The sequence below is a fragment of the Hevea brasiliensis genome, chromosome 10 (assembly GCF_030052815.1).
Source record: "Hevea brasiliensis isolate MT/VB/25A 57/8 chromosome 10, ASM3005281v1, whole genome shotgun sequence".
Classification (NCBI taxonomy): domain Eukaryota; kingdom Viridiplantae; phylum Streptophyta; class Magnoliopsida; order Malpighiales; family Euphorbiaceae; genus Hevea; species Hevea brasiliensis.
The window spans coordinates 10,580,495-10,602,617 of NC_079502.1; the positions used below are offsets into that span (position 1 = coordinate 10,580,495).

At 31.7% G+C, this 22,123-nt stretch overlaps 2 long non-coding RNA genes across 2 annotated transcripts; both read right to left on the reverse strand.

Moving 5' to 3' along the window:
* Positions 1-3,902: 3,902 nt before the first annotated feature.
* Positions 3,903-5,917, reverse strand: LOC131169489 (uncharacterized). The gene is made up of 3 exons (XR_009140428.1): positions 5,474-5,917; positions 4,673-4,729; positions 3,903-4,095 (listed from the first exon to the last, which is right to left on the reverse strand). It is a non-coding gene; the product is annotated as an uncharacterized LOC131169489 (long non-coding RNA).
* An 8,715-nt stretch (positions 5,918-14,632) lies between these two features.
* LOC131169490 (uncharacterized) lies at positions 14,633-15,886 on the reverse strand. Its single transcript, XR_009140429.1, has 2 exons — positions 15,418-15,886; positions 14,633-14,854 (listed from the first exon to the last, which is right to left on the reverse strand). It is a non-coding gene; the product is annotated as an uncharacterized LOC131169490 (long non-coding RNA).
* Positions 15,887-22,123: the final 6,237 nt, after the last annotated feature.

Consider the following 22,123-nt stretch of genomic DNA (forward strand, 5'->3'; position numbering starts at 1 on the left):
ACTAACTGCATGTGAAATGTCAGATCAGGTGCATCCCATAGCATACATAATGCTACCAACCGCACTCGAATAGGAACACTAGACATGTGCTTCATCTCCTCATCTGTTTTTGGTGACATGTCTGCAGATAACTTGAAATGGGCAGCATACGGAACAGTCACTGGCTTATCATTATTCATGTTGAAACACTTAAGCACTTTCTCAACATAGGCCTGTTAAGACAAGAAAAGCTTCCTAACACTTCTATCCCTGGTAATTTCCATTCCCAATATCTTATTTGTAGCACCCAAATCCTTCATCTCAAACTCATCACTCAACTGCTTTTTCAGAATATTAATTTGTGACATGCTTTTAGCAGCAATAAACATGTCATCCACATATAATAGCAAATAAACAAAGGAATCATATGAAAGCTTCTTATGATATACACAACTATCATATAAACTATGATTAAAGCCATTATGAACTATGAATATATCAAATCTTTTGTACCACTGCCTAAGAGACTGTTTCAGACCATATAAAAATCTCTTAAGCAAGCAAACACGATTTTTCATACCTGGAATGACAAATCCCTCAGGTTGACTCATATAAATTTGCTCCTCTAACTCACCATGCAAAAATGTTGTCTTCACATCTAGTTGCTCAAGCTCTAGATCATGAAGAGCAACCATAGCAAGTAAGTCTCTGATAGAACTGCGCTTCACAACTGGAGAAAACACTTCATTAAAGTCAACCCCCTCCCTCTGAGTAAAGCCTTTTGCTACCAATCGTGCCTTATATCGAGGTGCTTCAACCCCTGTAGTGCCTTCCTTTTTCTTAAACACCCATTTGCAACCTACCACTTTTTGTCCCTTAGGCAATGTTACAAGCTCCCAAGTTTGATTCTTGTGAAGAGATTCAATTTCTTCACTCATAGCACTGACCCACTGATCTGCATCTGAACAAGAAATAACTTCTCTATAATTACTGGGTTCATGCACATCAACTGTTTCAACAACTGACAAGGCAAACGCAACTAGATCTACATATGCATATCTCTGTGGTGGTCTAATATGTCTTCTCTCTTTACCAGTTGCAATGCTATATGGTTCCCGTTGCTTTTGCTCAGGTGCATCCTCTTGTTGATCAGGATCTTGCACCTCATCCTATGAATTACTGGACTGAACTGCTGAAGTATCAATATCAAGCTCCTGCTGTTCTCTGACACTGTGATTTGATTCTGCTATTAACTTCTCTCTCTGACTATCCAATGAAGCAGACTCATTAAATGTTACATCCCTGCTGATAATTAATCCTGGAGACTTTGGATCATTGCACCACAACTTGTAGCCTTTCACTTCAGATGCATACCCTAAAAATATGCATTTTCTTGTCCTCGGCTCAAGCTTACCATCTCTCACATGAGCATAAGCAGGGCAACCAAATACTCTCAGCTGAGAGTAATCAGCAGGTGAACTGGACCAGATCTCAAAAGGAGTTTTGCACTCAATAGCTGTAGATGGAGATCTATTAACCAAGAAATAGGTTGTATTAATTGCTTCAGCCTAGAAATCCTTTTCCAATCCTGAATGTGAGAGCATGCTTCGTGCTTTGTCACAAAGCTTTCTGTTCATGCGTTCTGCAATACCATTCTGTTGTGGTGTCCTTGTACAAGTGTGATGTCTCACTATACCTTCATTGTTGCAGAATGCATCGAACTCACGATTGCAAAATTCCAACCCGTTATCAGTTCTAAGACGCTTGACCTTCTTTTCTGTCTGCTTCTCAATCATCGTCTTCCACTTTACAAAGGTTGAAAATGCCTCATCTTTTGTTTTCAGAAAATACACCCACACCATCCGAGAGTAATCATCAATCAAAGTCATGAAGTACCTGGCACCGCTCTTGGAAGGGATTCTGTTAGGACCCCATAGATCTGAGTGGATATAATCCACCGTTCCTCTGGTCTTGCACACTGCCTTTTTGTCGAACTTCACCCTGGTCTGTTTGCCAAACACATAGTGTTCACAAAAGTCCATAGATTCTATTTTCTGCCCGTCCAACAAATCCTACTTGCTTAACACAGATAATCCTCTTTCACTCGTATGACCAAGACGCATATGCCACAATTGAATTTGATTTTGATTATTGCTTCCGGATGCTACTGCAGCTTCCCCTGAAACTGTACTGCCCTGAAGAAAATAAAATCCTGAAACCAAACTGCTTTTCATGAGTACCATAAAGCCCTTACACACTTTGAGAACTTCATTCTCTGCATGGTATCTGAATCCATGAGAGTCAAGTGTCCCAAGAGAAATTAGGTTCCTTTTTAGTCCTGGAACATGCCAACACTCTATAGTTCTGACAATGCCATCAAATATCCTCAATCTGATGTTACAAATTCCTTCAACAGAGAATGCATGATCATTGCCCAGAAACACCTTGCCACTCACTGTTTGTAAGTGACAAACCAGTTTCTGTATGGACACATGTTATAAGAGCACTAGTATTAAGAAACTAGAAATTTTGTCCATGATCTGAACTCACAGATAAAATTTCTCTAGCACTGTCATCACCATCAGAATCAATAAAACTATCAACCACATTCGCAGAACTTTCTAATTGCTTTCCCTTTTTTTTTTCAACTTGGGACAGTCTCTCCTGTAGTGACCTTGCTCTCCACACTCAAAACAGTTGGCATTTTTCATTCTTGACTTAGATCTGGCCTTAAATTTCTTTCTACTGAAAGAACCCTCCCTTGAATGTGTTCTCCCCTGCTCACCAAACTTTCCCCCTCAAATCTTTCTCTATTATCTAGAAATTTCTTTTTCAACTCCTTCAATTTTAAAGAATTACTAACATTGTCTAGTGAAATACTGTCTTTCCTATATAACAGAGTATCAATAAAAGTTTCATAGGAGGGTAGCAAAGAACATAACACAATAAGGGTTTGATCCTCACTATCAATCTCAATAACAATATTTTTCAGATCCATAATAATTGAATTGAATTCATCCAGATGTTCTTTAATGGGCGTACCTTCGCTCATTCTTAGATTGTAAAGTCTTTTCTTTAGATACAGGCGATTGGTCAATGATTTTGGTAGAGTATAACTCCTCTAATTTCTTCCATGCCGTAGATGCTGAGCTTTCATCAGTAATCTTGCGTAGGAAATTATTAGTTATGCTCATAAAAATGGCACTTAAGGCTCTTTCCTTTAGATCAGCCTTCTCCGCCTCTTTCATACATTCTGGAAAGTTATCCTCGATTGCCTTCCATAAACCTTGTAGGATTAAGAAAGATTTAATTTTAATCTTTCACATACTGAAACTCGATCCACCATCAAACTTCTCCATCTCATACTTCGTTAAAGACGACGCCATCTGTAAACTCTAGGTTATGCGCACAAAGCTCTGATACCAATTTATTATAACAAGCACGCAAATCTAAGGTACACGCACAAATCGCACAATCACATAGTATTGAAAAAAGAAGAAGAATAACATAGAATTTAACATGATTCAACTGTAAGGTCTACGTCCACGGGCAAGACAAGAAAAAAAAGTTCCACTATGATGAAAAGAGAAAGATACAATCAATCAGAACTCTCAAACCCTAACTCCAGTGTATTTTCCAAATATCTCACAACTCTACCGCAAATGGTAGATGTCACGACCCAACCTATGGGCCGGACCGGCACTAGGACCTGGGCCAGCCTAAAGCCCCCGAGGCCCGTAGTAAGCCTAACTATTCCTCAAATCCATAACCAGGCCCACAATTTAGGCCCAATATGCGCATAAAATAATTTAAATTAAACTGTTAAAATTATATTTCGGGCCAACTTAGCCCAGAAATTATCAGAAACAAAAATTAGGGGAGCCCAGCTCAACCCTGTTACCTCATTTATAACCATTTAAAACTCATAAAATTTTTTCTTTTCATTTATTAATACAAAAACTTGAATTCATACAGTCCCTGACAGGCTTAATGCTACTACTAGCACATGCGGAGTCCTAAATTACAAATTTAGAGAATAATAATACAATTAAATAATCAACGTTAAACCTGCGAGGAAGAAAATAGGTTGCTCTATAAAATAACTCCTCCTGTGGCCTGGAAAAATATTGAACAGGAGTGAGCGTTCGACTCAGAGAGTAAAATATCAATTTTAACCATAATCTCTATAACTATCTAAAACTAATGCACCCTGTAGAGTGAAATGCAACATCAACAACATTTTCACATCATAACATCAAAAAGGTAATTTGGAGCACTCACACACCCAGTGATATCAATCATAATATATGGGAGCTGATCCCCTATACAGCTCTCTTAAATCCAACCTGGTGCCAGTGAAGAACTCAAGCCGGACTTTCGCTTAATAAACCAAATCGGGGGTCCTAGCGAAGAACTCAAGCCGTGACTACCCCCCGAAGGATCGGGCCCCAGCGAAGATCTCAAGCCGTGACTACCCGTCCTATCCATAGTCCACACCACATCACACGCACGCCAACGCACCCACACTGCTCCAAATTACCACAGCAACATACATGGCACTTTCACAGTTATGAATGCAACATAAATCATGCCTAAAGTTTATCTACATAGATATATGCATATAAGTAATGCATGGGCATGCTTGAACATATAATAATAATGAAATTACAATTAAAATTAATATTTTACTCACAGTACACCGATGACTATTGTGGCTGCTGGATGCAGAAAAATAGCTGACCTCGATCACCTAATAATTAAATTATAAATTTATTAGTACTAAGTTAAGATAAAACTCTAAAGAGGCAATAGACAGCCTAATTTATGCCGAAAATCCGGCAGAGTTTCCCCTATACCTGGGACCTATCCAACCTGCAAAAAGGCTCAAATAACACTTCTAAATTCTCAATTTCCACAATCACATCTCATCAATATCACATGGCCCCTCCTGGGCCCTCCAAATCAGACAATACTCAAAATCTTAAAAATTACGTTTTAGTCTCTATAATTGACATTTTTCAAAAATCCACTCAAACAAGCTCTAAAAATTCTAAAATTTTGCCCCGCGGTCCTTAATAATATTATAAGGCTATTGCAAAATGAATTATAATTTTCTAATCACCCATGAATATTTTATTTAAGAATTTTACTCGATTCCATAAGTTTTCAACATCTAACATATTCTTAATTCAACCTAATTAAATATTCACATATTTAAACCTCCATCCTCAAGCTTCAACCAATTATATAAAATTTAATTATCTTAATTTCAAATAATCTTATATGCCCATATGCTAAAAATCTAACTAAATTCCATCTATATTTTTCAAAAATATTCTACAATCACTCAAAAATTCAACAAATACCATAGAATATCTCCAAATAATTTTACTTTCATCATATATTTTTCTTAGAATTTTTTTTCTAATTTTTCCTGTTTAAGAAACACTGTATTTATGCTCCACAGACAGAAAAATAATAAAAATTGTCTTACCCGAAGTTTATCTGTGTCTCAAAAATTCCAAAAATTTATGAGGAAGCCTCTGGAAGTTGAATTATCTCCATAGCCCACCGGAGCCACCGCCGGAACCACCGCGCACGGTGGCCGGCCGTCGGTCGCCGGCGACATTTGTCAGATCTGATCATACCACCATATTCCTCTCCTCTTCCTCAGTCCATAGGTGGTCTCGGATCGTCGATCCAACGGTCGGATCGTCGTAGATCTGATGAAAAAGCTTGAAAAACCCGAAACTTCTCTCCTCCATATCTCACTCATCTGATCTCCATTTGCTTCAAAATTGGTATCAAAAGAAAGCTCTCGGAACAAGCTTTCCAACGCCACCGGAATCGCCTCGATCGGACGTCGGACGAAGCTGGAATCGCGCCGGAAAGCCGCTGCCCACTGTGCGCGCGTTTTCTCTCTCTTCTCCCTCTCTTGCCACCGTTTCTGGTGGTTTGGCCGTCGCCGGAGGGTCGTCGGCCGGGTGGGGAACTGCTTGGGACGTCGCTGGCCGGTCGCCGGAGAAACGAAGAAGAAGAAGAGAGGGAAGGAGAGGAGAGAGAAGAGAAAAGGGGGAGGGGGGGGGAGTTCCTCCTCCCGTTTTTGAACCAATATTTTTTTTATTTTTTTTATTTTTTTTATTTTTTTTATTTTTTTTTATGGTTGTTACATTTTTTCCCCCTTAAGAAAAATTCGTCCTCGAATTTTCGATTAAACAAGAGATAAGGAAAAGAAGATTATTAGAACAAGCACAATCATTACTCCTCCAGCTATGCAGAAATTGATAAAACATTTATTCTTCAAACTCTTCGTATATTATATATGATATTCTACCGCTCTCTGATTCTACTATAGTATCCTATTTGTCATCTCTTATCTCTTGGCTATTCACTGACCATTCTTCTGACACCTCAGGTATTCATTATAACTCTATTACTCTCGACTTGATCTCTGATAACTTTAATTAACTTTGGCGCTTACCTAACTTTTATTACGCCCTAACGTGTCTCTTGATGATTTCAGTCCTCATCCCTTTGTTTCAATAATCTCTTTCTTCCCCAATGACATAACTTATGTTCCTTGTTTCATAGTATCTTATGAGTAGCTTTCCTGTAGCACCTAATCTAGGCATCCTGTTCAAGATCTTCACTCTTCTTATGGCCTCAGTGGTCAATACCTATAAATCTTCTCACTCCCATGATATTTCAAATTTTTAATCTCTTTTTGTGTCATTACTAAGATACTTAGACCAACCTCTGTCCATCTTATGTAACCAGTTAGGTAGAGTCTCCTCCAAGGGCCAAGTGTATCATTTATCAATATTGGAAAGTGAACTGGATCTCTCCTTCTAGGAACAAAAGTGTTTATATTCCATGACAACTCAATCCATGTGACTTTATCAATTCTCACTCCTTCTCTGGAATGGAAATATCTAGACTTCTTCCTTTAGCTTCTTAGTATGTGGCCTATTTCTGACACATTGGCACTCAGATCGAGGCTCCACTACTCCTTTAATCTATCATCTCATAATAACTTATTTTAAACATCTCTTAGTGTGTTCCTAGCATACCTATTCCTTCTTATCCTCATCATTATAACTGACTCTATCGAGCTTTCTTCCTGTCCTTTACATCTTATCCACTTCCCTTTTTTTTTATTTCTAATATTATTAATATCTTTTCAACCTGCTATACTTATTCCTTAATTTTAGTCCTATCTCACCCTTACACCTTTTTCCGTCAAGGATGTCCATCCCATCATCAACTTTAACTTTCATCTTATTTCTGAGTCTTATCTTGATTACTAGTTCTATTACTCCGGGAATTCTAACCTTACGATTTATTCCTATCAGCACATTCTTCACCTTATGTAACACTTATAATTACCCATAGAAATTTCTTTTTGTATCTCTTTTTCCCAACTTACCTATCAGAACATTATCATTCCCTACCAGCCCTAGTAGGAAATTACTCATCCTGCATGGATAGGAGCCCCCGAAACTATAAGTTTCATCTGAACTAACACAGCTGTGGGAAATGCGTGCCATGCCTTAATTCTAGACAAAATACTTCATGTGTTCATTCTCCTTAATATAATCACATATACTGCCTATAGCTTTCCAAACTTCAGCCTCAACTTTTCCCCTTAGCAACAATTCTATTCACTGTAACTCATTAGTAATTAGCACTTCCTCCAGCTTATAGTTCAAAAGGGTTGTAAGCCCTAGTAACTAGCTCGATTTAACTCCTGTTATTACTCTGATCGTTCTTTCATACTTAACACTAAGTATGCACTTACTGTCATTCTCATATCAGGAAATTGTGTATGGATCGGTGCCTACCAAACTCTTAAACAATTAGGTCTCCTTGCCTCAGTTTCTGTTCCTTATATAACCCTCTAGAACCAATAGCACAAGCTAAACTTGGATAGAAAGAAAAATGTCCTCTTATATTCAACTACGCCGGATTGTCCATATAATAACGTTTAACCTATGTTTCTTGGTCTTTCTCTTCAAATTTCATCATCTCCTAGCACAATTCTGCTATACCTATAAGGTATCATCTGCATGAACCCTTTACTGTACCATTGTTTTTCCTGACATAATATTTTATAATTTATTAACTTTACTTATACTTGACCTATGATTCATATCTATCATCATTTATATTGTGCCCTTAACTTTTGTTGATTCCTGAAAGATTTCTCTTACTAATAGATTCTTCCAACACTAATTCCACCCTTATCTATGGTCATTAATTTGATGCTTGAACTTTCTAGTGATTTATAACCACCCAGACTTGTCACTTCTAGTTCTACCATTACTGTTGTTCTGTCGTTATTGCTTCACTGCAAAGTGATTCTGTTGATCACACTAAAGACGTTTGCCTGACATTCATAACAAACCTCTAACTACCTTCTCACTATCTCAAAAGTCTAACCTAAAGCCTATGTGCCATTATCTATAATTCTTTCCACTCATCATACCTATTCGATCCCTTAGATTAACTTTTATTCAACTTACTACTTATTAACTTCTTTTTCTCTGCCTAATTAGATAGTCCGCAATACCCTCGCACACTTCTAGCTTTTGCTCATTATTATTGTATTCCTTGCCTAATCTTCTTGATACTGTTAACAAGTTCAAAGAATCTTGTCCCATTGCTATTCACTTCACCTTAGGAATAGGGAATAGATAAAATATGATCGAATCATGTAACTCCAAGCTCTATATTTTAGCCCCTGTCACAATCTCAACTACATCATGCTATGAGTATCACATTACTAGATTCTATACCTCCATCACTATTCTCACTAATATGGTCCCATTTCGGTTTCTTCATCCTTGTCATTCACCTTGCCAATAATAACACTTAGCCTACCCTATATCTTAACTTTGTTTCTTTTGTTACGCGCCTTTCAGGTTGTCCTTTTATTTATTTCCTTTGTCTTACCCAAAATAGAACTTGGCTATTCTATCCCTGGTTCCATTCTTCTTCCTAACATGACAGCTGTACTAGCTAACTATATCTTTCAGAGTCTCTACCACGTTATCACATATCTGTGCTACTCAGATTTGGTCCTTTGACCACTCTAGCTGGTACTTCCACTTCCATTTAGATTATATTGCATCTGCAATCAATTGTCTAAACTTTCATTCTGCACTTTCTTTATCCTTTAGCTTACATAATACCCTTACTACCTCGAGAACTGATTCTGCAATAATTTTATTTATTTGTAATTATTATTATTATTATTATTATTATTATTATTATTATTATTATTATTATTATTATTATTATTATTATTATTATTATTATTATTATTATTTTCCATGTTTACTCAATTAGCTAAAACTTAAGATTCCGGGCACCCAAACCCGTCATCCCATTCAAAGGATTTACATTCATTGTGATCTGATTATGTATGATTTCTATAATGGAACTTGTATCCTCTGCAGGATACCCGAGCCAACTACTCTCTACCACACTCTACAGTCCCATCTGGGGCACTATTTTGTAAGTCATCATTATCAGTAATAACCTTCGATCCCTTCTCTAGGTAGTAGAGTTGTACTTTATTCCTTACTGATACATACAAGGTATACTATTCTCACTAAACTCTAAGCAAAACGTCTATCGTACTACAAAAACGATCCAAAATTCCATACTAAAGACTAGATTATCTCACTCTATAAGTGTCATGTTTACTTTGCAACTAATCCGAAACCTTTGGTCTGATGGCAACTCTTGATGTAACTCTAGCTCATGCTAGGGTAACTGAGTCACTGACTCTAGTTACCACCCAACTGTGACCTTTCAATATTCTAACTCTAGACTCCTAACCAGGAGTTCCCAACTCCTCTGCAGATATAAAACTCTGTTCTGACATAACTGTACCAAAACAGAAGCCATCCGCAAACACCCTCATTATGGAGCACCACGGGGATGCACGCAGCTCTACATAATAATCTCATGTCGGTACTGTAATCTGCAGCTTACAGAGCAGACATCGAGAACATTGTATAGTTACTACGATACGTCCCGACAGACTAGGTCTCCCAACTTCTTATCTCTCTTGAATCTTCTATTATCAAAAACTTATTCTGACTGGGTCATCTACTGATGATTGTTAGCAGTGGTATCCTCATCCTTATCTAGGCCAACTATACTTTCAAGACTCACTTTTATGTACTCGTGCCTTGCACGAAATGGACACACCATTTAAACCCATACAGACAGAAATATAGCATTTCTTGGAGTACGTATCCTCATGATGGACCTCACATGTCTACTAACTCTATTTCACATTTCTATGTACTCCATGAAAATCAAGACACTAATTGAGAAACTTTTATATTTCCCAAGGTATAACGCAGAATCTAGAAACAAGGAATTACAGAAAAAGACTAAATAGAATCCTATACTCCGCATGTAACATCCTAACAAGACTCCTTTTACACTCCCAATTATATTATTTCCCATGAATCTAGAGCCTAAGCTCTGATACCAACTTTGTCACGACCCAACCTATGGGCCGGACCAGCACTAGGACCTGGGCCAGCCTAAAGCCTCCGAGGCCCGTAATAAGCCTAACTATTCCTCAAATCCATAACCAGGCCCACAATTTAGGCCCAATATGCACATAAAATAATTTAAATTAAACTGTTAAAATTATATTTCGGGCCAACTTAGCCCAGAAATTATCAGAAACAAAAATTAGGGGAGCCCAGCTCAACCCTGTTACCTCATTTATAACCATTTAAAACTCATAAAATTTTTTCTTTTCATTTATTAATACAAAAACTTGAATTCATACAGTCCCTGACAGGCTTAATGCTACTACTAGCACATGCGGAGTCCTAAATTACAAATTTAGAGAATAATAATACAATTAAATAATCGACGTTAAACCTGCGAGGAAGAAAACAGGTTGCTCTGTAAAATAACTCCTCCTGTGGCCTGGAAAAATATTGAACAGGAGTGAGCGTTCGACTCAGAGAGTAAAATATCAATTTTAACCATAATCTCTATAACTATCTAAAACTAATGCACCCTGTAGAGTGAAATGCAACATCAACAACATTTTCACATCATAACATCAAAAAGGTAATTTGGAGCACTCACACACCCAGTGATATCAATCATAATATATGGGAGTGATCCTATCTGACTCTCTTAAATCCAACTTTGGTGCTGAAGAACTCAAGCCGGACTTTCGCTTAATAAACCAAATTGGGGGTCCCAGCGAAGAACTCAAGCCGTGACTATCCCCCGAAGGATCGGGTCCCAGCGAAGATCTCAAGCCGTGACTACCCGTCCTATCCATAGTCCACACCACATCACACGCACGCCAACGCACCCACACTGCTCCAAATTACCACAGCAACATACATGGCACTTTCACAGTTATGAATGCAACATAAATCGTGCCTAAAGTTTATCTACATAGATATATGCATATAAGTGATGCATGGGCATGCTTGAACATATAATAATAGTGAAATTACAATTAAAATTAATATTTTACTCACAGTACACCGATGACTATTGTGGCTGCTGGATGCAGAAAAATAGCTGACCTCGATCACCTAATAATTAAATTATAAATTTATTAGTACTAAATTAAAATAAAACTCTAAAGAGGCAATAGACAGCCTAATTTATGCCGAAAATCCGGCAGAGTTTCCCCTATACCTGGGACCTACCCAACCTGCAAAAAGGCTCAAATAACACTTCTAAATTCTCAATTTCCACAATCACATCTCATCAATATCACATGGCCCCTCCTGGGCCCTCCAAATCAGACAATACTCAAAATCTTAAAAATTACATTTTAGTCCCTATAATTGACATTTTTCAAAAATCCACTCAAACAAGCTCTAAAAATTCTAAAATTTTGCCCCGCGGTCCTTAATAATATTATAAGGCTATTGCAAAATGAATTATAATTTTATAATCACCCATGAATATTTTATTTAAGAATTTTACTCGATTCCATAAGTTTTCAACATCTAACATATTCTTAATTCAACCTAATTAAATATTCACATATTTAAACCTCCATCCTCAAGCTTCAACCAATTATATAAAATTTAATTATCTTAATTTCAAATAATCTTATATGTCCATATGCTAAAAATCTAACTAAATTCCATCTATATTTTTCAAAAATATTCTACAATCACTCAAAAATTCAACAAATACCATAGAATATCTCCAAATTATTTTACTTTCATCATATATTTTTCTTAGAATTTTTTTCTAATTTTTCCTGTTTAAGAAACACTGTATTTATGCTCCACAGACAGAGAAATAATAAAAATTGTCTTACCCGAAGTTTATCTGTGTCTCAAAAATTCCAAAAATTTATGAGGAAGCCTCTGGAAGTTGAATTATCTCCATAGCCCACCGGAGCCACCGCCGGAACCACCGCGCACGGTGGCCGGCCGCCGGTCGCCGGCGACATTTGCCAGATCTGATCATACCACCATGTTCCTCTCCTCTTCCTCAGTCCATAGGTGGTCTCGGATCGTCGATCCAACGGTCGGATCGTTGTAGATCTGACGAAAAAGCTTGAAAAACCAAAAACTTCTCTCCTCCATATCTCACTCATCCGACCTCCATTTGCTTCAAAATTGGTATCAAAAGAAAGCTCTCGGAACAAGCTTTCCAACGCCACCGGAATCGCCTCGATCGGACGTCGGACGAAGCCGGAATCGCGCCGGAAAGCCGCTGCCCACTGTGCGCGCGTTTTCTCTCTCTTCTCCCTCTCTTGCCGCCGTTTCTGGTGGTCTGGCCGTCGCCGGAGGGTCGCCGGCCGGGTGGGGAACTGCTTGGGACGTCGCCGGCCGGTCGCCGGAGAAAGGAAGAAGAAGAAGAGAGGGAAGGAGAGGAGAGAGAAGAGAAAAGGGGGGGGGGGAGTTCCTCCTCCCGTTTTTGAACCAAAATTTTTTTTTTTTTTTATGGTTGTTACAATAAAATATTACAATATTTATACTGGCCCATACCGTAGGGGAGTTGCGGCCCGTGCCCTCTGCTACCACCATTGATCTCACTTTTTATCCCAATCAGGTCGCAGCGCGAAACTTTTGGGTCGGATTACAATTCGGGTCTATGAAAACATATCCAAAAATTCAAAGCTACAAAAAATAACAATTCCCATAAAGCTGAAGGTGCCATTGCTTCGGTGGCAAGGGATCACCAGGGTCTTCACTGTGGTTGGATCTGCAAGCCTTTTAAGGGTATGACTGATCCTCTCAGTGTGGAAAGCTTCGCTTGGAGACCGGGCCAATCCAGAAAATTTAGTTAGTGGGAGCGATGTGCATTGAGTATATAACACTGTATAACATACATGCATTCAAATCAAAATAAATATAAAATTATCAATAATAAAAGTAATAAATCTTATTAAAATTTTTGTATATTTTATAAATTATTAAAATTTTAATTTTTTTATTTCATCATCTAATAAGCCATTTATTATTTTTGTAATTAACTCTTGAAATTTTCACATGAGAGTGAATTTATTCTTTAACAAAAGTTTTTTTTTTTTGAAAAGATAATTGAGAAAAAAAAAGTAATATGTAATAATTATAAAAAGTGTTTTTCCTTTAGCTTAAGAATATATATAACAATGAATAAATTAATCTAATTTAGTGGTAATTTTATTTAATTTCTAATTTTTAGTAGCATTCTAATTAAAATTAAAATAATGCTTTTTATTTAGTCTAAGTACAATAAATAAACAACTTAAAAAATTAAGAAAATTATGGGACAAAATTGATAAATAACTTTAAAAAATACTAAATTATTTCAAAATTAAATGAAAATATATAATAAAATTTTAAAATTAAATGAGAATAACATATTAAATTATTTGGTTGAATTAACTTATAAGCATAATATTTATAAGGATTGATAAAATGAAAAAAATTAATTTTTTTATTTATAAATTATATTTATAACTCTAAAAATCTTTCAAATAAAGAGTCATCTTTATTTGGTTTAGTTTATGAAAATTGGTTTATAAGCACTAACATAAGCTATAAACTTTTAAAATTTTAAATAATTATATTATATGTTTAATTAGAATACTTATAAGGGATTGAAAAGTAGTTAACATATTTAAAAAAAATTATAAGTTTATTTATTATTAAAATTATTAAAAAAATTAAATGAGATATATGGTGTAATTTTAAAAATTAAATAAAAATATTGTAATTTTTATTATAACTAAAAAAATTACAATATTTTATTATAACTAAATTCTTTTCAGTTTTAATGGGGAAACATGCTTACTCAATGCGTAATTTTTTTATTTCATCAATCATTAAATTAACATGAATAAAGCTTATATTGCGGTGCAAACAATTCTTCTTGTCTGCAAATGTTGCTGGTCATTGTCACGACCCAACCTATGGGCCGGACCGACACTAAGACCTGGGCCAGCCTAAAGCCCCTGAGGCCCGTAGTAAGCCTTAACTGTTCATTTACCCAATTCTAAGGCCCATTGGGCCCAAATTCAAGAAAACAAACGGACAGAGTCCGGCCATAAAATGGACTTTCCAACGGGGAGTTTTCGACTCACCCGACCTGTAAACACAATAAACAATCCATTGGGGAGCTCAGCTCACCCTCCACATACTCATCAACATAATAATAAATGGGAGCTCAGCTCCCTCATCCAATCCATCAAAACAGACTTAAAATATTAAGTTTACAGGTCCAACATGAATATAATATTACAGACCAAATTCAAATAATTACTGCTAACACATGCGGAAATTCTAGGAGTAATTAAAATTACACAAATATTAATAAACAACCTGCGAAGTAGAAAAGCAGGTTAACCCAGAACAAAATATCCTCCTGTGGCCTTTAAAAATTTTTGAACAGGAGTGAGCGTTCGACTCAGAGAGTAAAATATCAATTTTAACCATAATCTCTATAACTATCTGGAACTAATGCACCATGTATAGTGAAATGCAACATCAACAACATTTTCACATCATAACATCAAAAAGGTAATTTGGAGCACTCACACACCCTGTAGTATCAATCATAACAAATGGGGTGATCCTATCTGACTCTCTTAAATCCAACTTTGGTGCGGTAATTACTCAAGCTCGGACTTCCACTTAATAACCAAATCGAGGGTCCCGAATTACTCAAGCCGTGACTACCCCTCGAAGGAACGGGTCCCAATTACTCAAGCCGTGACTACCGTCCTATCCATAGTCCACACCACATCACACGCACGCCAACGCACGCTGCTGCTCCAAATTACCACAACAACATCCATAGCATATTAACAGTTATGAATGCAACATAAATCGTGCCTAGAGTTTAACTAAATAAATATATGCATATAAGTGATGCATGGGCATGCTGAACATATAATAATATCGAAATTACAATTAAAATTAATATTTTACTCACAGACTTGACGACAAATTACTGTGGCGGCTGGGCGGAGGAAGAAGGCTGTCCCGGCTCACCTGACAATCATATTACATTTATTTAATACAATCTGACTCAATACAAACAAAGAAAAAGACCAATTACGTCCTAAGTCGTGCCGAAAATCCGGCAGAGTCTCCCCTATACCTAGGACCTACCCAACCTGCAAAAGGGTTCAAAACACACTTCTATACTCACAATCCATATATCAACAGTTCAATCATATCACACAGCCCCTCCTGGGCCCATCAAATCAGTCATCCATCACAATACGCAAAATTTCAATTTAGTCCTTATTATTGATCATTTTTGCAAAAACTGCCCAAACAAGCTCTAAAAATTATAAAACTTTGCCCCGCGGTCCTTAGCAATATTACTAAGCTATTGCAAAAAGAATCGTAATTTTCTAAGCTACCACGAATATTTTATGGATTTTTAATCCTATTTAAGCACTAGAAAATTACGTAAAAACAAGGTTCGGGTTTACCTTTGCCAATTCCGACTTGAGGCAGCGCTGGGGCGTCGACAATGGGGAGCTAGCCAAAACCTCGATCCAATTCGGAGACTTTTCCGTAGCAGTGCATGCGGGACGGAAATTCACAGATCCGGACAACTGTCGAATTTCTGCGAATTGAAGATACCTACACGAAGCCCAATAATAATATATAAAAAAATCAGGGGTGTTACAGTCATGGAATATTGTTTAGAATTTTTAATCCTTATAAGCTTTTATTTTCACTTATTAATTTATTTTTAAAGTTTAAATGAAACTAAATATTAATTTATTTAAGATAAATTATAATTTAGTTATTGAGATTTGACATTTTTAATTTAATTTTTATATTTTTAAAACCAAATAATTTAATTCTTAAATTTAATAAAACTTAATTAAAATTTTGTTAACCTACCACTAATTTTAGTAAAAATAACAAAATCTTGTTATCTTTATTTTTAATTTAAAATTATTTAGCTTCTAAGGTTTTATTTTATTAGTAATTAGTCTATAAAAATTTGTTTTATTAATATTTAAGTCCCTATATTTTTAAAATGTAAATCTCATTAAATTAAAAAAAATTTAAATTTAAATTGCTGACGTATAAATTAATTATTTTAAGGTTCATAAAAAATTTTAGTTATATATTTAAAAATTAATCTTTAATATTATAACTATTTATAAAAAATCTTTATAATTTTCTAAAATTCTATTTATCATCATCATCAATTTATAATATTTTCATAAATATATTATATTATTACATATATAAAAATAGAATACATTAAAATAAAACTTTAACAACTAAATTATTTTCATAAATATTTTCAATAGTTTTACTAAATTTAATGAGAAATTAATTGTAGTTCTATCAATGTAAATTAATTTATAAATATATTAAAATATTAAAAATTAAATTATTTAATTTTTAATTTATTAAAATTAATTTATAAGTTTAACTAAATCTTAAAAATTAAATTATTAATAAAATAAAATTTTAATAATTAAATTATTTTTTAATTAAAAATAAAATTAAGGGCGTTTTGGTCTTTATATAATTTTTTTTATTTATAAGGCTCAAATCTAAAATTGTGATCGAGGAGAATCGAGTCATGATAACTTCAGTATTAATGTGTCATCCAGCAGTCACATTCCAAATAGAAATTGCTTAACGGTCTAATAATAATAATAATAATAATAATAATAATAATAATGATATCTTAGGAGCGTTTCATCCACGTACCCATTTTGGTATTTCTCTCCGTACGTTACGTATGGTGCTCCACCACAAGCGAAGTGAAGTGGAATGCCTCTCTTCATTCTCGAGACAATGCCCATTTTCCCTAGATCTTTCTAGAGTCCACCCACCGCAAATATCATCTTTATAATATGGTTGGTTTAAAAAAATTAAAAATAAAATAAAACAAATTTTTAGTAAATTAAGTTTAATGAATTAAAAATTTTAGTATAACAAACCAATTTGAATTCAACCTGTTTAAAAAAATTCATTTCAATTTATCAATTTTCGCTTTATAGTTCATATTAATTTTTTTTAAAAATTTTTTTTTATTCATTTTAGTTATATTGAAATTTTTAATTTAAATTTTAGACTTAATAATAAATAAATGAATTATTCAATTTAATTTTATTATTTTTTCATAAAAAAATTAAATAAAATAATATAATTAATGATTACTAATAGAAAAAAATAGATAAAAGAAAGGGTTTGATAATGAGAAAAATAACTAAATACATTTTATTTATAAAATAATTAATAAATTAATAGATTAATAAAAAATTATTAAGTGTACTCAATAATTATATATTTTTTCTCACATAATATATGAAACCCACCTAATATATTTTAAAATCTTCCTAAATTAATTTAAAAAATTTTAATTTTTAATTATAACAATTTTATTAAATTAAATTAAATTTTAATAAATTTTATAATAAAAATAAAATTTAATAATTTTTATTATGTATAATATTTTTTCTCCTAAAGGTAAACACACGCATATAAATAATTCAATAATAAAACACATTTTTTAATAAAATTTTAATAATTTTATCAAAATATATTAATACATATAAATTATCTACATACATCATTCATAATTAATGTGAGATATCAAATTATTAATTCTTTCATGTAGAGAATCCCGTGTATTTAAATTATGTGGGAGATAACTCTCACACATATTAATTCACTCTCTCAAATACTTTAATTTTTTTTAATTCTATACATATATATAAATAATTTAATAATTAAATATATATAATAATTTTATTAAAATATATTAATTTATATAAATTATTTACATATACTATTCACAAATGTGAAATCTGAAAAACCATGACGAACGATATTTACCCTAAATTTGATAGACATAGCTCAGAGTCTTGCTTTCAAAAAAATGACACGAAAAAACGGCCCGCACTAGCCATTTGTACGAATTAATAATTCTATGCCACGTGGACGATCACGGTAACAAGTGCGGGTGCCCCCATCAGCCCATACCCACCTGCACATGCAGCGTTCACATTTTTCAGATTCTCCGTCCTGATTGCCAAACGTGTCCACTAGGGTCCCCTCTTTGTGTTCCCGCGAATATCCTAATCGTTGACTAGTAGATAAACCAATAACCTCATCTATTTTCAGTCAAGGAAAGTAAGTCCCTATATTTTTTAATTAAAATTAAATAAATTTTAATTTTATTGTTGATCAAAATTTTTAATTTCTTTTTATAATTTTATTTTAATTAAAATTAATAAATAATTTTTAATATTTAAAATAGAAAAATAAATAAATCTACATTTTACAATTTAAAATAAATAAATAATTTTTATTCATAAATAGTTATAAAACAACTATAATAAAACTCATATCTTGAATTTAAATATCAAAAACAACAAAATTTTTTTATATCATTAATAATTATAACTTGATTTAGTTTTGAAATTGTAATATTACTTTAAAATTATTTTAAATTTTTATTATTAATTATTTGTGCTATAATAAATTGTTTTTAAATTTAAATTAACACTACAATTAATTCATCTCTATTTTTTATATGCTTTTTTTAAGAATTCTTTTTAGTTTTACGACATATCGTTGAAGAACCGTTAAAAAAAATTAATAAATAAAAATATAAAAAAGGAAAGAATTAGATATCATATTTTGTAATAAAATAATTACAGGAAGCACATAATTGATTAAGATGTAATTAATGCATGCAAAACATCACCCGTAGAGAGGTGGACACGTACGTCTGTAAGTGGCCTGTTTTAAAGTTAAAAATGTCACGTGTCAATTAGGTGACAAGTAATCAGAGAATATTTGCCATTTGGCAATAATTATTGGAAGTGGACAGTACATGATTTTTTTTTTTCAACCTAAACCCTATCTTGTCTTTTCTCTTGGACCCTTCTTTGTTGCTCAATTTCATGGCCAAGAGTACCATTTTTCCTTTTTTAAATATTTATCCATTTTATATTAATTAATGCATTTACATCATTTTATAAGAATTACACAAAATTTTATAAATTTTATTTATAATTTTAAAATTTTAATATTTAATTTAAATAAAATTTTATTTAAAATTTTTAATAATTAATTTTATAAAATTAATTATAATTAAATTAAATTTTATTAAAATTAACAGAATTTATAAATAAATTTTAAATTTATAAATAAATTTTAAATCTAAAATTATATAAATTTTAAATGGAAAAATTATTTTTTTAATATATATTATATTATTTTATTTTATTTATTCTAAACATAAAATTTATTTCATTTAAATTGAATTCACATTTAATATGAACATACAAAATAAATAAATTTATTTATAAATAAATTTTATCATAAATTTTATTTATAAGTGAAATAAATTTTATTATATAATTAAATCAAATGGGATTTAAATAATTTTTTAAAAAATATAAGTATAATTATTAAATTAAATATTTATAAATTATTTTATTTATTTTATATACACACTTTAATTAATTATATATATATATTTAATATAAATATTTAATTTAATAATTATTAAACTCATTATTATTTCAAAAAAATATTATTAAAAATATTTTGAAATTTTATTTTATTATTTTAAAATATTTATTATGATAAATTTAATATAATGTTATTGTTAATAATAGCTTCAGAAAGAGGCACTCCTCTGTAAGCATTTTACTCCCAGAAGTCTCCTCTATCTCTCAATCAGATTATTATCTACAAGATATTTTGTGAAAATAATTTAAAAAAAAAATCAAAATATTCATTTTTTTGGTTTGATAAGAAAGAGAGAATACAAAAGGAAAGGGTTATAATGCTTTGGATATTTTCTCTATAAAATTAAACTTTAATTCTAAATTAATTGGATTAGTTATATGTATATTTTTTTATTAATTAATTCTGTTAGACATTAGATCATATCAATATTTTTTTACTTATTTAAATAAAAAAATGAAAAAATAAAAGATATTTTCTTTTTAATACTTTCCTTTCTCACTATTTATTCAAACATAGCATAAAAGGAATAAAAATAAAGTTTTAATTACGAATTACTAGTTAAAAACATGTAATTGGTCATATGTCTTAAGTCAAGACACCATAAAAAATAATTTATAATAATGAAATTAAGTTATTTTTTTGAAGTTTTTTTTATTATTATTATCATAAGAAGTGTACTCGCATTTATCAGATTAATCAATTCCTTATATTTTAGAATAATTTAAAAATCTCAATAAACAATTAATGAAACATTATGTCTCAGACTCAAATTTAATTGGACCTCAGTGTTAATTATCCATTCAATATCAATTTCTTATATTTTAGAATAATCTATAAGTCTTAAGAAACAATTAGTAAAATATTACGTCTCAGACTCAAATTTAATCAGACTTCAATATTAATTATCCTGTCAAAATCAATTTCTTACCTTTTAAAATAACTTAAAAATTTTAATAAATAATTAGTAAAATATTACGTCTCAGACTCAAATTTAATCAAATTTCTTAAAGTAACTTAGAAATTTCAAAAAATCATCAATGAAACATTACGTCTTACACTCAAATTCAATCAGACTTCAGTATTAACTATCCAAACAACACCTAACTATCAAAATGTTTTGAAAAGTTGACTTGTTAGAAAATTGCCATCCTAAGTTCATGAACCTAACTAGCTTCGAAGCTTGTGAAAAAGTGATTTTGACATTTGAATCATAAGTAGAAATTTGCCAAAGCTATCCTCCAAAGTTTCTGACTATAGTCACTTCACTTTCACTTTTTCTTTTCTCTTTTATAAATAATTTTTTTCTTTAGTTATTTCACTAGTTTTGTTTTTAAAATTAAATATTTTAAATAAAAATATATTTTTATAATAACATTTTAAAAAATAAAATATAAAATATCACATTTCTATATTTTAAATAAAAATTATCGACTAAATATAAGAATATTTAGCCAATAATTTTCATTTTCAATCCATAAGTATTAAAGTGGTAGTTAGTAATTATTGACTAAAATGAAACTAATTTATAATTACAAAGTAAAAGTATAATTGATATTTGTAAATTTTAGTTGATATTTTTATCATTAGATTATAGGCCATTGAAATCTATTGAAATATAATCAATAATTACTGATTAAATTTAGTTATTTGTAATATAATATATTAATATATTAAATATATTACTGATCAAACTAAATTTAGTTAATAATTATCTATAAAATACATAATATAGCAATTATACGTGATTTAAAATTAATTTTTAATAATTTTGTACTATGTGATATATTGTCAAGAGCAAAATGATAATTTTTATTTATTAATAACCATATGATATAATATATGATATATTTAATTTCATGTGATATAATATATTTAATTTCAAGCAATTATATCTTTCACTATAACAAATATTAATATTAATAGTAAACATTAATTTTACTGTCTATAAAGTTAATATAACAGTTACTACTAATTATATATAAAAAAATATAATAGCAATTATTATTATTATTAAAAAATTTTAACAATAATAATTATTACTATTAATAATTAATTTTTTATTGTAATTATAATTTTATTATAAAATATTTATAATTATAATTTTGTAATAATATACAATAATAATTTATATAATACTACTCTAAATATATAACAATAATATTTTTATTACT